Here is an 11,528-nt window from a genome sequence, read left to right on the forward strand (position 1 = left end):
CGACTCCAACACCATCATTAAGTTTGCTGACAACACAACAGTGATAGGCCTGATCACCGACAACGATGCGACGATACGGAGGACGTCAGAGACCTGGCAGTGTGGTGCCAGGACAACAACCTCTCCCTCAACATGAGCAAGACAAAGTAGCTGATTGTGGACGACAGGAAAAGGAGGGCCGAACAGGCCCCCATTAACATTGGCGGGGCTGTAGTGGAGCGAGTCGAGAGCTTCAAGTTCCTTGGTGTCCACATCACCAACAAACTATCAGGATCCAAACACACCAAGACAGCCGTGAAGAGGGCACGACAATGCCTATTCCCCCTACCCTAACCCAGACAACACTGGGACAATTGTGTGCCACCCTATGGGACTCCAGATCACGGCCAGTTATGATACAGCCCGGGATCAAACCCAGGCCTGTAGTGACACCACTAGCACTACGATGCAGTGCCTTAGAGCGCTGCGCCACCAGGGAGGCCATAATCCATGTCTTTTATTGAAAGAGGATAATATATACAGCGAGCAGTGAGGTGATTGATTTCATAGGCTGATGATCTATCTGGCGGTTTTCTTCTCCATATCTTTGTCTCCGTGTTGCCTGTGTTGGGTCGGTTAGAGTGTTGGGTCGATGTTGGTCTGGACACTGCCGAACATATCTTCCAGGAGGACAGAGTAGTTAATGTTCTTCACCTACAGTCCACGTCAAACTGTGGATAATCAATTAAGTTGATTCAATTCAACAATAGCAGAACAAAGGGCTCAAGGCAACACACAATATAGGACTGGACAAGTCCCTCATTGAGGATGACAGTTGACTTGTTTGGTTAAATAAAGGTTCCCACTGGGCACAGATGTCAATTCAACATCTATTCTACATTGGTTCAATGTAATTTCATTGAAATGGCGTGGAAACAACTTTGATTCAACTAGTGTGTGCCCAGTGGGTTAGAAGTCCTAAATTAAATAATTGTCACACTAGTAACATCCCTGAATTTAAATAGATGCAGATTAAATGCAAGCTTTTGCTTTAAAAAAAAATGCAATGTTAGTGGTAACAAAACTAAATCAAAACTGAAAAAATATGTTCAAACAGGAGTCCCAGGAAGACATAGGTACTGTAGATGCCAGGCATCAGCAGAAGCGGACAATCAGGAAAATAACAGAGCCTGGATGATGGGGCAAACAACCCAAAGCAAGTCCACAAGCAGAATCAAGCAACTCTTCTGATGTCATCACTGTGAGACAGAGACGTGAGGACGTGATGATGCAAAGTCACGGCAGCCATTGTTACTCTCTGGTGGGTCCGTGTAGCTGGTTTAGAAAGGCAGAGTAGCGCCAGCAGAGCGTAAAAATCGCCTGTCCTCGGTTGCAACACTCACTAGAGAGTTCCAAACTGCCTCTGGAAGCAACGTCAGCACAATAACTGTTCGTCGGGAGCTTCATGAAATGGGTTTCCATGGCCGAGCAGCCAAGCGTCGGCTGGAGTGGTGTAAAGCTCGCCGCCATTGGACTCTGGAGCAGTGAAAACGTGTTCTCTGGAGTGATGAATCACGCTTCACCATCTGGCAGTCTGACGAACAAATCTGGATTTGGCGGATGCCAGGAGAACGCTACCTGCCCCAATGCATAATGCCAATTGTAAAGTTTGGTAGAGGATGAATCATGGTCTGGGGCTGTTTTTCATGGTTCGGACTAGGCCCCTTAGTTCCAGTGAAGGGAAATCTTAACGCTACAGCATATAATGACATTCTAGACCATTCTGTGTTTCCAACTTTGTGGTAGTAGTTTGTGGAAGGCCCTTTACTGTTTCAGCATTACAGCATGTTTGTCGAGATTGTTGTGGAAGAACATGAGTGGCTTGCACACTCAACCCCATCGAACACCTTTGGAATTAATTGGAATACTGACTGCGAGCCAGGCCTAATCGCCCGACCTCACGAATGCTCTTGTGGCTGAATGAAAGCAAGGCCCCGCAGCATTATTCCAACATCTAGTGGAAAGCCTTTCCAGAGGATTTGAGGCTGTTAAAGCAGCAAAGGAGGGACCAACACCATATTAATGCCCATAATTTTGTAATGAGATGTTCGACCAGCAGGTGTCCACATACCTTTGGTCATGTAGTGTACGCGTCTCTGTGGTCATACATTTGGCAAGAGGTTAGAAAGTGCAGCTTGGATTCCACCTCATTTTGTGAGTTGTAGTTGTAGAGTCTTGCTCATTGAGTCTGTACATAGTCAAAACTTTTCTTAAGTGTGGGTCAGTCACCGTGGTTAGGTATTCTGCCACTGTGTTCTCTCTGTTGATGCTTTCCAATGCTGCCCCGGGGCTCTACAGGCTCTGTTTGTGAACAGAGTATCTCTCTCTCCCCTTTCCCTCCCCCCTCGCCCTCCACCCCTCTCTCAGTTCCCTTCCCTATCTCTCTCCCCTCTCCATTCCCTCTTTTTCTCTCTCCATTCCCTCCCCCTATCTCTCTCCCCCCTTTCACTCCCTCTTTCTCTCCATCCCACTTTCCCTATCCACCTTTCCCTCCTCCCTCACTCTCCCCCTTTCCCTCCATCTCTCTCCCGGCCAGACGAGCGCAGAGATTAGACAAGGGAGACCAGACGAGCACAGATGAGAAATCATCATTGATGCCAAGCTTGAAAGAGGAGATGCAAGACTTGCGTGCACGTTTTTGTGTGAGGACACAGCTGTTTTCCGTGTGTTGTTGAGGAGTCTGGAGCCAGTCCTTGACATTATGACATACCATCTTCATTACAGCAGCATTGGATAAGGAGGAGGAGGAGGAGGACATTTGAGACAAATCTGAAATGAACCCAGGGTAACCACATGGCCACATAAACAAGCTGATTTACCCTGTGGCGTGGCTAGACATTTCCTACATGCTACAATCTACTGTGTGTGTGTGTGTGTGTGTGTGTGTGTGTGTGTGTGTGTGTGTGTGTGTGTGTGTGTGTGTGTGTGTGTGTGCGTGTGTGTGGCTCCTGACATGCTGGTCTGTGGGGATCTTCTGGTTCCAATGCTTCACTCACACTGCTGGAACTAATGGCTGCTACTCAAACCCCAAACCCAAACAGACAGAACCACACATGCAGGCAGCGACACGGCCTGCCAACAATCAGCTGGACAATGGCCCCAGATCCCCAGCCATTAGTTCCAGCAGTGTGAGTGAAGCATTGGAACCACAGACCAGCATGTCAGGAGCCACACATACGCACACACACACACACACACACACTCACACTCACTCACTCACACTCACTCATGCATTTCATACCTGAATGTTTTCTTAGGGAATCAGTCCAGCATTTCCTACCTGAATTTCAGCAGGCCCTGGCAGGAGCACAGAGAGTCCTACTCAGAGACAAAACCATTGTAGGAAGGTACAGGCTACAGGGCTCAGGTACAGGGCTCAGGGGCAGGGGAGCCTTGTACTTTACTTGACTGAAGTCCTCTGAGAGAGGGGCAGAGAGAGAGATATAACAGAAAGAAATAGAGAGAGATCGATAGGTAGAATGATAGGGAGAGAGAGAGACAAAACATTTGAAGGAAGAGAGAGGAGAAAGTAGTAGAGATGGAGAGAGAAGGCAACAGTGGGTTAGGTGATCCATCCCTAACAGACCTGAGCCTCAGACAATAACCTACACAACATTTGACCCCCTGATGTCCCCATCAGGCCTCTCCATCATTGGGGGGGGGCCCCTGGGATAGTCTGTGACTAATAAAGGGACCCCCCCCCCCCCCCCCCCCATAGTCAGTTTAACCTTGCCAAGACACCTAGGAGGGGAAGCAGAATGGGGTGGAGTGACCAACACACACCCACAGACAAGAGTTAGATTACTGCAGACTGGTCAAACCCAACCTCTCCTAAACCCTCCCGTCTACAGAAATGTGAGCCCCATTTGGATGGTGCAATACGGCGGACATGTTACCGGAAAAAACAAGCGCATGAATCATGATGATAGCGGATTACTTTCAAAGCTTCTCGATCACAGTGGCGAATCATCAGGTGGAGGTGGGGTATCTACTGTCAGTCAGGGACAGGAGACTGACAGGCCTGGAGCTGCTGCTTTGGTGTTGGAAAATGTTGTAAATGACATCTGGAATTCCACAGCCTCCAGGACTCCAACTACGGGTAAGACTATGTTCACACAGTGGGCTTGAACTGCTGATATCACCATGAGAGTCAAAGCTTTGTTTACTATGATGTCAGTGCTGGAAACGCTGCACTATCACCCAAGGTTCCAGGCCTGGTTACTGTAACGCTAATCTATCACCCAAGGTTCCAGGCCTGGTTACTGTAACGCTAATCTATCACCCAAGGTTCCAGGCCTGGTTACTGTAAACGCTGCTGTATCACCCAAGGTTCCAGGCCTGGTTACTGTAAACGTCACTCTATCACCCAAGGTTCCAGGCCTGGTTACTGTAAACGCCGCTCTATCACCCAAGGTTCCAGACCTGGTTACTGTAAATGCTGCTCTATCACCCAAGGATCCAGGCCTGGTTACTGTAAACACCGCTCTATCACCCAAGGTTCCAGACCTGGTTACTGTAAACTCCGCTCTATCACCCAAGGTTCCAGGCCTGGTTACTGTAAACTCCGCTCTATCACCCAAGGTTCCAGGCCTGGTTACTGTAAACGCTGCTCTATCACCCAAGGTTCCAGGCCTGGTTACTGTAAACGTCACTCTATCACCCAAGGTTCCAGGCCTGGTTACTGTAAACATCGCTCTATCACCCAAGGTTCCAGACCTGGTTACTGTAACGCTAATCTATCACCCAAGGTTCCTGGCCTTATTACTGCAAACGCCGCTCTATCACCCAAGGTTCCAGACCTGGTTACTGTAAACACCGCTCTATCACCCAAGGTTCCAGGCCTGGTTACTGTAAACACCGCTCTATCACCCAAGGTTCCAGACCTGGTTACTGTAAACTCCGCTCTATCACCCAAGGTTCCAGGCCTGGTTACTGTAAACGCTGCTCTATCACCCAAGGTTCCAGGCCTGGTTACTGTAAACGTCACTCTATCACCCAAGGTTCCAGGCCTGGTTACTGTAAACGTTGCTCTATCACCCAAGGTTCCAGACCTGGTTACTGTAAACGCTGCTCTATCACCCAAGGTTCCAGGCTTGGTTACTGTAAAACATTTTGTGACATATGGTGTTGTTATATACAGTATATAAACACATTTTGATTTATTGACAGTGATTATTCTAAGAGTTGCATGGTTTTGATGCAATGGAGAGATTTCCATAAAAAATTATTATCACATTGATGGTAAAAATTATTATAATTATGTTATTCTAATCTCCAGCCGGTCCCAAATCGAACCTTCACTAAATATGAATGACAAAATCTAAATTCAGATGTGGAGAGCATCTTGGGGTCAATCTAAGATTATGGAAATACTTGACATTGAAAACAACAAACATGGGTGCACTTGAGTTTGCCAGAGCCATGCAGTGAAGTTTTTATTATACTTATGCTGACATCAAGTGGTGATACACCAGAACTGCAGACGATGGGCTGAGGTATGGGATAAAACAGATTAACAAAGTTGGCGTGTGTGTGTGTGTGTGTATTATGTGTGTGTGTGTGTGTGTGTATTGTGTGACTCGCCAACGCCGTATTTGGAGCAGTAGAATGCTTTGCTGAAGTTGTCACAGTCACAGATGACCACCCTGCACCCCCAAACATTGACCACACCTCCCAGTGTCCCCCTTCTTATAGAACTTCTCATGGACCTCACCCATCTGACAGAGGAGAGGAGAGGAGAGGAGAGGAGAGGAGAGAAAGCTAGCGAGAGAGCAGCGAGGGGGAGCTAGAGAAAGAGAGAGAGAAAGTGAAAGAGATACAGAGAGACAGAGGAATACAACAGTAAAATATGATGGATCAAACTGACCCTGTACACTCTAAAGAACAGTGTGTTTCTACAACCCTCCCTTACAGGTCACCAAATTATAGGCTTCTTTTCTATTTCACATTCAAAATGTTACTGTGTAAAATCTCCCTAGCAACACCTAACTTTGAGGGGGTCCAGGATGTAGCACCCTGCCTGGCCCATAGGACCAAACATGTTGAGCACCCTTCGGTCTGTGATCTCTCCGGGCTGACGCTTGGGAATGGGAGCATGCTGCAGGAGAGAACAGAGAAGAAAACCCACAGATGGAGAAGAGTCAGAATTAAAAACACACACACACACACATATACACACACACACACGTGCCAAGCTAAAAACCCCACACACAAACCACACCAGCTCCACACCACAAGTGGCTGGTTCTTGCCCCCTAGTCCTTGGGAATGGAAGCAACATAACAGGGAGAAAGAAGACAAACAAACCAAATCATTATAATTTGTCTTGAGGGACAGGCTTACTTTTCTATCTGGGGAAAATCCTTTTGTGCCACTGGCTAGGAGGTTCAGATGCAACCTTTCAGGATGACATTTAGAGAGAGGCAACCGAAACAAACAGCATGACAATCTCTGGAGAAAAAAATAAGGAAAACAACCAGCAGTGGCCATTTTGTATGTTGAGTTAGTGTCTGAACAGTGACAGCTAAATGTTGTTGTTTTTTTACCTTTATTTAACTAGGCAAGTCAGTTAATAACAAATTCTTATTGACAATGACAGCCTAGGAACAGTGAGTTAATTGCCAGGGGTAGAAAGACAGATTTTTACCTTGTCAGTTCAGGGAATTGATCTTGCAACCTTTCAGGTACTAATCCAACACTCTAAACACTAGGCTACCTGCCACCCCCATTACTGCACACCTGTCAGGTTGGATGAGAGCTATGTGAGGGAAGGGAGGGCGGTAAGGAGAGATTGAGGGAGGGAGAGAGAAAGAGAGAGAGAGTGATAGAGAGAGAGAGACCTGTCAGAGTGGATGAGAGACCGGTCAGGGAAGGAGTGAGGGAGAAGACATCCAAGCAAAGAGAAAGAGGCACTTTTCACTTTTACACTTCTGTCATGATATGACGAAATCAAATGAAAATGTTGTGCATTCTACCAGGAAATGGCTTGCTCTTACTCTTTTTTTACATGTGTATTGTATGATTTCACTAAGTGGATTCACTGGAGCATTGCCTATATTCACTGGAGATTAACAACGGGAGGAAAGCAGAGGAACTCATGGACCTGTTGGCACACCAATCCCCTTGCGAGAATGCAGATACAATCATTCAGATGTATTCCCATTGGTTCACTGCATATTGTAGCCTGTATTTAAACCCTTGCAGGAGCAGCATGGAGGCAAAATGTCTCAGGGCGCCGATGAGGAAGGATCACAAATGAACAGGAGAAACTGGAAAGGGGGTGGAGCTCTGGCGGCATCATTGATGGTAAACACGGACTGGGGAGTCCACAGTTTAAAAAAAAAAATTCCACTGGACAGGAATCACATTATTTTAAAGAACGGATTTTGGTTTTTAAGGAATAGACTGTGGTTTATTCTAAATATATACTCAAAGACAATTGTGTGGCATTGTGCTGCTCAACATTTCTTTGTTCCTCAGGTCTAACCCAGAGGAGGTGGAGAGGACAGAGCAGAAGGAAAACCATGATCGGACTTCCCCACCCCTTATACTGGACAAAGATCTTTTCTATTTTAGTGGAACGAAATTCCACTTTAGCCCTTTAGTAGGTGGCTTACATTTTTACCTATTTATTTGTGTGTAAAATAAATGTCCATACTTTTTGCTGAAATCACGCCTCCTTGTGTTTTATGATTAGTGTGGTTCCCAACTGCTCACGACAACCTTATACGTTTAAGAGTCCTGGTCTCCAAACCTCCATCGGGTGGTGTAGTGGCAGGATTGTGACTACTGTATTTGGAACCCAGGACCGTAACAATTAGTGAAATTGCAGAAGAAGCCCCATGGGTGTAAGGTACGGCTGCACCATTTTTATTGGAGCACCATGGGTGCCAAAATTCCAAGGCTCAGATGTGCGCTATGAAGACTGGAAAGATCAGATTCAAGCTATGTTGCGCGCAAATGTGGTCGGAAGCTCAGCAATGTGGTTTCATCATGAGTGCATTGGAAGGAGAGGCCCGTAGAGAAATCTTAATTCTTGAAGAGGACGAACGAGCTACCCCTAAACTAATTTTCCAATATTTAATATATCTACTGGTGCTTTACGTGCTCTGTTTTTTGATTGGAGAGAGAAGCCTGAGGAGTCTGCATGTTCATATGCCCTGCACCTACGTGAGCTGGCGCAGTGCTTTCAAAACTGAGACCCACAGGACCACTGCCAAGCAGACAGACACACATGACCAGTACATCCTCGGGCCTGCGAGAAAGGTCAGAAACTATGACCCCGACCATAACTTCCATCAGCTGCGCCAGGAGGCCCTGTGCCTTGAGGAAGATGGGCGTGGCCAATATGAAGATGAACCAACCTGCGCAGTGGTTTGGGATCTTCCAAATAACCCAAACATTATTCTTGGAAAGAAGAGCTAAAAAGAGAACCGCTGGCTGAGATGAAAGAGAAAATGGCAGAGCTCCGCTGAACCATCTGGGAAAAGCTTTGAGGAACCAGGGTGAGGTATGAGGACAATTCTTTGTAAACGGACACTGGGTCCCAAGTTACCCTTATGACAGAGGCTTGTTTTAACCAACTTATTCCAGAACAGGATGTTGGCTCCATGGAGGACCTTGGATGGCTGACACTGACTGCAGCAAATGGGTTACAAATCCCTCACGTTGGCTATGTACTAGCAGATGTAAAGGTGGGAGAGCTTGTGTTGAAGTACAAAGGGATTGTGATTTCAAGGAGTGAACTCAATAACCCTGACTCCCAACCCAATATAGGCAGTAACATCATGACGGGATACATCTCTCTCTGATTCACAGATTAAATATGAGTTCTTTCCAACACTTTTTAAAAAAATGTTACCTTTATTTACCTTGGCAAGTCAGTTAAGAACAAATTCTTATTTTCAATGACAGCCTAGGAATAGTGGGTTAACTGCCTGTTCAGGGGCAGAACGACAGATTTGTACCTTGTCAGCTCGGGGGTTTGAACTTGCAACTTTCCGGTTAGTAGTCTAACCACTAGGCTAGCCTACCATCCCACATCTGCTGACCCCTCAGCCACGGATCCAGGCCTCCACAACACCCACATAAAAGGTGTGGGTACCAGGCAAGGTGAAAAATCTAAACTCCTTTCCAGTCATATTGCCATGCTACCACAATAGATGGCCATACCTCCCACCATGTACCAAGAGGTTGATAGTCTCTTAGGGACCGTGCAGAAAACAGGACTAGTAAGGGAAGCACAAGCCCCAGGGACGCACCAACTGTCTTAGTCAGAAAGAAGAACGGAGACGGAGAACTTTGAATTTGTGTTGATTATCAGAAAATGAAAAATGTCAACTCATAAAAGATGCCCATCCGTTGCCCAGAATTGAGGAAGCACCGAACACACTCACAAAAGCCAGTTACTAATCCACCCTAGATTTGGCCAGGCGGAAGTGACAGACCAATACCGTGACAAAATGTCTTCATGAACCCCGCTTGGCCTTTAGGAGTTTGAACGCATGCCCTTTGGGTCGTGCAATGCCCCCGCAATCTTCCAAAGACTAATGCAAAGCTGTTTGGGTAACTCCGTAGCAGAGTCCCCTTTGGTCTACCATGACAGCTTCATTGTGTATTTAGCAGACTTTGAAACACTTGACCTGGATATAGTGTTTGAAAGGCTGAAGAAATTTTGCTTGAAACTGCACCCTGACAAATGCACTTTGTTTCACAAACAGGTCAAGATCCTGGGATACATTTTCAGTGGAGATTGGGTTGCCCCCGATCCAGAGAAGATTGCCACCGTCCAGAGCTGGCTGGGCCGTCTCTCAGACAGTAAAACAAGTGCAGTCTTTCCTCGGATTTGCTGGTTATTACAGTAGGCCCATACCTGGAATTCTGAATCTACCACCTGGATGGCATTGTCCTCCAGATAGAAACAGATCTTACACTCAGTCGGTAGAGCATGAGACTCTTAATCTCAGGGTCGTGGGTTCGCGCCCAATGCTCATTTTTTTTTTTGGGGGGGGGGGGGGGGGCGGCAGGTAACCTAGTGCTTAGAGCGTTGGGCCAGTAAGTGACAGACCAATCCCGAGCTGACAAAGTAAAAATATGTCTTTCTGCCCCATGAACAAGGCAGTTAACCCACTGTTCCCCTGAACAAGGCAGTTAACCCACTGTTCCCCTGAACAAGGCAGTTAACCCACTGTTCCCCGGTAGGCCGTCATTGTAAATAATAATTTGTTCTTAACTGACTTGCCTTGTTAAATAGGTTAAGTAAAACATTTTTTTTTACAATTACGTGATACTTCTCTCGCTTCTGAGGCACAGCCTCCCAAAATAATGTGTCGAAGCTCAGCACCTGAGGGGGAGAGATGGTGAAAATATAGCAGTCTGTCTGTAGTCATCCTTCTTGACAACAATTAACCACAATGTGTATGCACTTTCCAAGATTCTTTGGAAAGCCCATAACAGACCTGTCAAAAGCCACCCATGACAGAGTGTCACTGCCCTCTCCTTTGGGGAAGACAAGAGTAGTTTGGTTGTGCCTTCTGGCCCAGCAGCAACTCCCCTTCAATGCCTGGCTTCCCTGAACCCACCATCATAGGGACCCCCCTTGGAACAGTCAAAATACTAGGACTTGTGGAATTTGTCTTTCCCCAACTGTAGGATAAGGAAGTCACAAATGAGTCAAGAAAAGACAACAGAGCCAATTGCAGGGGAATATTATGGTTTGTGGTAAGAGGATAAAGTCAGACAAGCAGGAATTCATAACATGCAAATTGCTGCCCTAATTTCCTCGCAGCAAACAGGAATGCACTATATAAGGCAAAGCACTTGCACAATCTACGGACGCAGCTAGTTAGCGTGAGCTGTTTTTTTCAGTTCGCTTCAATTCGCCAAGCATAGAGTATATATATGGTCATTCAATAAACAAAATAAAGTAAAATATATCCACTAGAAAACCTTACGTTTTTGATAAGAGAATTGCCAGGCAGCGCAATAGAGGCAGTATTTGGAATAGAAATGTACTTTATACTTCGTCCACCTCGTGAGAACGTCTTCCCTTCTTCACCAGTTTTAGGTTGCCATGGAGCGTGCCGGTTATCGTCCGTTGCCCGGCAACGGTGCAGCGACAGAGTCTAGGGTTTCAGTTAGATTTTTTTGCAACATTCTTCTCTGAAAATGGTAACACCGCACAGGCACATTTTTGCAATATTGCAACAACATTTGGAAATAATATACAATTTCAATGACATAGTAACGATGACTTGAAAGATACATGCTTGCTCATTCGAGTAATTTAAGTCAAATTGGAGGGCAGGAAATGATCTGCGCCCTAAACTCAAAGTACTGAAGGAAGTTTAGTTTATTGGGATCCTTATTAGCTATTGCACTCTTCCTGTAGTCCACATAAAACATTAAAATACATGACAAAGTACAGAACAGTAATAGACAAGAACAATAAGATTTAAAATTAAATACATTACACTAAATAAAAAATAAGT

This window comes from Oncorhynchus mykiss, chromosome 3 (genome assembly GCF_057628025.1).
Source record: "Oncorhynchus mykiss isolate SJ-2025 chromosome 3, ASM5762802v1, whole genome shotgun sequence".
Taxonomy (NCBI): Eukaryota; Metazoa; Chordata; class Actinopteri; order Salmoniformes; family Salmonidae; genus Oncorhynchus; species Oncorhynchus mykiss.